This window comes from Crocuta crocuta, unplaced genomic scaffold (assembly GCF_008692635.1).
Source record: "Crocuta crocuta isolate KB4526 unplaced genomic scaffold, BGI_CrCroc_1.0 scaffold59-1, whole genome shotgun sequence".
NCBI lineage: Eukaryota > Metazoa > Chordata > Mammalia > Carnivora > Hyaenidae > Crocuta > Crocuta crocuta.
The window spans coordinates 2,607,501-2,614,468 of record NW_027551579.1 but is presented as its reverse complement, the minus strand read 5'-3'; positions in this window follow the sequence as shown (position 1 = coordinate 2,614,468).

Here is a 6,968-nt window from a genome sequence, read left to right as displayed (position 1 = left end):
TTTCCTGCTTTCTCCTCTAGGGTTTTGATGGTTTCCTGTCTCACATTCAGGTCCTTTATCCATTTTGAGTTTATTTTTGTGTATGGTGTGAGAAAATGATCTAGTTTCATTCTTCTGCATGTTGCTGTCCAGTTCTCCCAACACCATGTGTTAAAGAGGCTGTCTTTTTCCCATTGGATACTCTTTTCCTGCTTTGTCAAAGATTAGTTGGCTATACATTTGTGGGTCCAATTCTGAGTTCTCAGTTCTATTCCATTGGTCTATGTGTCTGTTTTTGTGCCAATACCATACTGTCTTGATGATGACAGCTTTGTAGTAGAGGCTAAAGTCTCAGATTGTGAGGCCTCCCATTTTGATTTTCTTCTTCAATATTACTTTGGCTATTCAGGGTCTTTTCTGATTCCATACAAATTTTAGGATAGTTTGTTCTAGTTTTGAGAAGAATGCTGGTACAATTTTGATTGGGTTTGCACTGAATGTGTAGATTGCTCTGGTAGTAATGGCATTTTAACAATATTTATTCTTCCAATCCAGGAGCATGGAATGTTTTTCCAGATCTTTGTGTCTTCTTCAATTTCCTTCATAAGTTTTCTATATTTTTCATCATACAGATCTCCTGTATCTTTGGTTAGGTTTATGCCGAGGTATTTTATGTTTTTTTGTCCAATTGTGACTCGGATCAATTTCTTGATTTCTCTTTGTGTTGCTTCATTATTGGTGTATAAAAATGCAACCAATTTCTGTACATTGATATTGTACCCTGCAACTTGGCTGAATTCATGGATCAGTTCTATTAGGCTTCTGGTGGAGTCTGACGGGTTTTCTATGTAGAGTATCATGTCATTTGTGGAAAGTGAAAGTTTGACTTCCTCTTTGCCAATTCTGATGCCTTTGATTTCCTTTTGTTGTCTGATGGATGATGCTAGGACTTCCGGCACTATGTTAAACAGCAGTGGTGAGAGTGGACATCCCTGTCGTGTTCCTGATCTCAGGGGGAAAGCTCTCAGTTTTTCCCCATTGAGGATGATGTCAGCTGAAGGCTTCTCATAGATGGCTTTGATGATGTTTAAGTAAGTTCCTTCTATCCCGACTTTCTCAAGGGTCTTTATTAAGAAGAGATGCTGTATTTTGTCAAATGTTTTTTCTGCATCTATCGAAAGGACCATATGGTTTTTGTCTTTTCTTTTGTTAATGCGATGTAGCACATTGATTGATTTGCTAATATTGAACTAGCCCTGTAACCCAGGAGTGAATCCCATTTGATCATTGTGGATAAATCTTTTTATGTGCTGTTGGATTCGATTTGCAAGTATCTTGTTGAGGATTTTTGCATCCATATTCATCAAGGATATTGGATTGTAGTTCTCTTTTTTTCCTGGATCTCTGTCTGGCTTGGGAATCAGAGTGATGCTGGCTTCATAGAATGAGTCCAGAAGTTTTCCTTCCATTTCTATTTTTTGGAATAGCTTGAGAAGAATGGGTATTTACCCTGATTTAAATGCCTGGTAGAATTCTCCAGGGAAGCCATCTGGCCCAGGGGTCTTATTTGTTGGGAGATTTTTGATAACTGAATACATTTCTTCACTAGTTATGGGTTTGTTCAGATTTTCTATCTCTTCCCGTGTGAATTTTGGTAGTGAGTGTGTGTTTAGGAATTTGTCCATTTCTTCTAAGTTGTCCAGTTTATTGGCATATAGTCTTTCATAGTATTCCCTGATAATTGCTTGTATTTCTGAGGGGTTAGTTGTAATAAGTCCATTTTCATTCATGATTTTGTCTATTTGGGTGCTCTCTCTTTTCTTTTTGAGAAGCCTAGCTAGAGGTTTGTCAATTTTGTTTATTTTTTCAANGAAGACTTTTATCTCTCCTTCTATTCTGAATGACAGGTTTGCTGGGTAGAAGATTCTTGGCTGCATATTTTTCCTGTTCATCACTTTGTAGATCTCCTGCCATTCCTTTCTGGCCTGCCAAGTTTCAGTAGATAGGTCTGTCACCACTCTGATATGTCTCCGTTTGTACGTTGGGGCCCTTTTATCCCTAGCTGAATTCTCTTTGTCCTTATATTTTGCCAGTTTCATTGTGATATGTCACACAGAAGATCGTTTCAAGTTACGCCTGAAGGGAGTTCTCTGCGCCTCTTGGATTCAATGTCTATTTCTTTCCCCAGATTGGGGAAGTTGTTGGCTATAATTTGTTCCAGAACTCCTTCAGCGCCTTTCCCTCTCTCTTCCTCTTCTGAAATTCTTATGATATGGATATTGTTCCATTTGATTATATCGCTCAGCTCTCCAAGTCTCCTTTCGTGTTTTTGGATTAGTTTATCTTTTTCTCGGCTTCCTCTTTTTCTATAATTGTGTCTTCTAATTCACCTATTCTCCTTTCTGCCTCTTCAATTTGTGCATTGGATGCCTCCATTTTATTATGCATCTCATTTATAGCATTTTTTCATTCATCACAACTATTTTTAAGCTCCATAGTCTTTGTAGCAAGAGCTTCTCTGATGTCTTCCATGTCTTTTTCAAGCCCAGCGATTAATTTTATGACTAATGTTCTAAATTCTCGTTCAGTTATATTGCTTATATCTGTTTTGAGCAGCTCTTTAGCTGTCATTTCTTCCTGGAATTTCTTTAGAGGAGAATTCTTCCGTTTTGTCATTTTGGCTAGCTTTCTGTCTCTTGTTAGTTTTGAAAGCTTGTTATTCACTCTGCACCTTCGAGTTCTGCTGTATTAAAGAAGGCTCTTTGTCCAGGGTCTGTCTGTTCAGGCAGTGTTCTTTGAATGGTGTCTCTTGGTCTCTCTTGTTGAGATTTTGGTTATTTTATTTCCCTACTCGTAGTGGTATCTGTGACTCTCTACCATGTGTACTTTGGCTTATTTCTTGAGGTAGCCCTGGAAAAGAAAACAAACACACAGGGAACAAAGGCACACAAACACACAGACAAATCCAACAAACACACAAACTGAAAGGGAAAAAGAAAAAGAAAAAAAGGAAGTGACCAAAAAAATAAAATAAAATACAAATACCTAAAAAAAAGAAAAAAAGAAAAGAAAAAAAAAACCCAATGGACAAGGACAGTCTAAAAGCATAGAATCAGAATTCCCAGCTACAGATAGAGCCGGGTGTATGCAGTGCTGATGGAAAAGCATATACGAAGAGAGAAATGACAGGGCAGGAAGCAGTAAAATTGGAAATGAAATGACCAGGCAGAGAGGCTAAGATGCTTATTCAGAGAGAGAAAGAGGGGAATATATGGTAAGACGCGAGACAAAAGAAATGAAGATAATGCTACTCAAAGAAACTCTATGGTCTGATTACTCTAGAGAGAGAGAGAGAAAAAAAGGTAGCAGTGGAGGTGTAGAATATGTATCTAGAGAACGGATTAGATGTGACTGTTTAAGCAAGCCAGTGACCAGAATCAATCAGAGCAGTGCCTCCATGTTGGTCTTGCCTGGCTTTCGTGTTTTTAAAAAACAAACAAACAAACAGCAGCTCTCTAGTGGGGATGGGTGTGGTTCGGTGGAGGCTGGTCTTAGCCTCCAGTGCATCCTGCGGGTCGCTCCCTGAGGTTCCGCCTTGGTGGTTGTGGGGAGAAATGTGGTGGTGCCCCAGTCCCTTTTCAAACCAAGTGTTGCAACTCACTCTTTTGGGTCTCATCTCCTGGTGCCAGGGGCACAGCCAAGGTGGGCCGTGCTCTATATCCCAAGACAGGCCTTGTTTCCAGATCTCAATCCACGTGCCCCATTGATAACACCCGAAATATAAATTCGCAGGCGAGTCCCTCAGAGCAGCTTCAAGCCTCTTGCCTTCCCCCTGGGGGTCCAGCCGAGCCAGAAGCACAAAGGTGCGGCTTCAGGCACCACCGTGTCCCCTCCAGGTCGAGCTGGCGAGCGAGGAGCAGTTTCTCCTAGGGTCGCCTGGGACCAGTGGGTCTGCCTAGGGTCAGCTGGACAGTAGGAAACCAGACCCCTCTGTGTCACAAGCCGAGTTTTTTCTCTTCTCCAGCGACAGGGACAGTGTCTTGAGTGGTTTCGGCCACTCTTTCTTTTCTCCTCCTGGACGCCCTGTGGCTCCCCGTAAAGGGGGCTCCCCCCCTTCCCTCATGTGTTTCCGGTCCCGGCCCATTTTTATCTTCCCCAGTTTGCACGTACCCTATAAGGTTTTCTCAGCGGATTCTGTCTCCTTTTCCTCCCAAACTCCTGGATTCTGTCAGGGTTCCTATGGCTTCAGGTCTTCTCCGTTTGATGGGGGCAAGTGAAATGTACAGAGCTCCCTACTTCTCCGCCATCTTGTCTCTCTCTCTCCCTCCCCACCCCCCTCTCCTGTTTCATTTTTTCTGGGTCATAAAGACCCTGTTACTTTTCAAACCAGTCTGGCCACAATAGGAAAGAGAGTAAACAGAAATCTAGCATTTTAGAGAACGCTCCAGCTCTTCCACTAACCAGGACCTCTGTCAAGGCATTTAACCTGCCTCGACCGCTCATCCGAAACATGATTGCCCAAATCCGTTCCAGCCCGAATGTTCTAGAAGGCTTTGGATGTCATACATATGAGAAAAGTAGTGCTTCCACCACTGTTAACTGTACTGAGTTGTATGTAAATACTCTGCCCTGTGGGGAACATGAAACTTTAAGGACTTACTCAGCTATTTGTTTAACACTCACATTAGCTACACAATTGAATACTAGGAGTCTAGAAGATATGATGGGTTCAGACTTTGTCCTATTAAGAAATGTGTTGGGGCACCTGGGTGGCTCAGTTTGGTGTCTGACTCTGGATTTTGGCTCAGGTCATGATCTCTGGGTTTGTGAGCCTGGAATTGGGCTCCATGCTGATAGCATGGGGCCTGCTTGGGATTCTTTCTCCCTCTCTGTGACCCTCCCCTGCTCATGCACACCCTCTCCCTCACTCTCAAAATACATAAATTAAAAAAAAGAGAGAGAAATGTGTTACTAGGGGCCCCTGGGTGGCTCAGTCGGTTAAGCATCTGACTTTTGATTTCAGCTCACGTCATGATCCCATGGGTTTGTGAGATTGAGCCCCATGTTGGGCTCCATGCTGACAGCACAGAGCCTGCTTGGGATTCTCTCACTCCCTCTCTCTCTCTGCCCCTCCTCTGCAATCTCTCTTTCAAAATAAATCAATAACCATTAAAAACTGTGTTATTTATGCTTATTGGTATTAAAAAACCCAGGTGCCATCATGCACTGTACCAACATGAAGATGTTTCTTTTCCAGGTTTTATCACAGGTATTTCATAATTCTGGACAGAAATGTCACCAGTAAGGTGATAGAGAGGTCATCTTCTTCACCGTTTTTTATAAAATAATTTGGAGAATGTCTGTCTAAACATTTCCATGTCAAGTTTACATGAATCCATGCTTGGGTAAATATATTAAATGCATTTTTAAAAAGTTCTCCTTTACTGTGTTCAGAATAAATGAGGCACTGTCCACACAGCTGGCCACACAAAGCCCCTTCCAGCAATGGGGAGGGGGGGCCATAAACTGAAAGAAAACTGGAGTTTAAGGAATAGGAACATTTCCCCAGTAAAGCAACATAGTAAAAACAAAAGTATTATTTTTCACAGCTATGCTTTTACAATGGGGAAGAATGTAATTTTCATTACAATATGACTTTTAAATAGGGTTTTGAGGAACTAAGAGCTGCCTCTTGCACGTGAGAAATAATGACCATCAGTCCAAGGACTAAGTATCACTTATTGCATTTGGAAATCTTCAACTACGATTCTAAATTTATTTAATGGAGAAAGATCAAGAGAGATTTCCGGGAGAGAAGAGAGAGAGACAGAGAGATGGGGGTGGGGGGTGGGGAGGAGGAAGGGAGGGAGGGAGAGGGAGAGATGGATGGTTGGATAAGAATGGCGAAAAAATGGCTGTGTTAAAACGGAACTATGCAGATAGTATATCCTTTGTGAATGTTTGAATATTTGTATAATACAAAATCTCTAAAGGGATGATGTTTCTTGAGTCTGAGTAAGTCAATCCAGAGTTTAATCAGAGAAGTGGTGAGCCACATTGTTTTAGATTCATGGGACATTTCCTGGGAGAATGAATGATGCTGATATATAAAAGCCCCCTCTTCTCTTGAGGACTTGAGAAGGGAACAGGTGATCTCAAAGTGTCTGCCACAAGAAGGCTGGGCAGTGGGTGGTTTTCTAAAGTGACTGGCTCTGCTCCCTTCCTCTTCCCTCCCAGTGCTGATGCTCAAAGTCCACGGGTGGAGGGAAGCTCCTTTTCCAGAATTCAGCCTTTTTCTGCGTCTCTGTGAGCACTGTCACCTTCCCAGGCACTAATGCCAGGAGCGATCAATTAGGAGAGTCAACAAGTTTGCAAAATCCAGGCCAGGAGATGACTAGGGATTTGTTCACTCACCTCTCACCTGTACTGTTGTTTCATAGCAAATCTGACTTTGCCTTATTAATGGAAGACCCGAGTCTATCAGCAGATTTTATGTCCTGGAGAAATATGTATTTCTTTTCACTGTATGCTTCCTCTGCAGTTTTGTGGCAAAGAGGAACATGATTTTTGATGTTTTATAGGGCTGATCTATTTTATTCAGACTCCTCGGAACATAAGATCACCTCCCTGGGCAGGCTTGGGAATTCCTATGGTGTGGTTGAATTGATTCTATTCCTTCTCCCAAATAAAAATGATACCAAAAGACAAATGTAAAACGAGGGTACCATAGCTTTCATGCTGTGTCAGTAAGTTGAAAAATGACAGGTGACACCCAGCACAGTGTTTGGAACACAGCGAATGTTCGATTAGTGTCTGAGTATCTAATAACACCACTTTCTAGCTAGTGTACCAGTTCTCTTTCATATGAAGGCAGAAAATGAATCTGTACTATTACAGGGGAAAAAACTGCCCTGAGCAAGGAAGAACCTTCTAGAATGAGAGCTGTATAAAAATTAAATGATTTGGGAGACAGCGACTTTATTGTCGTT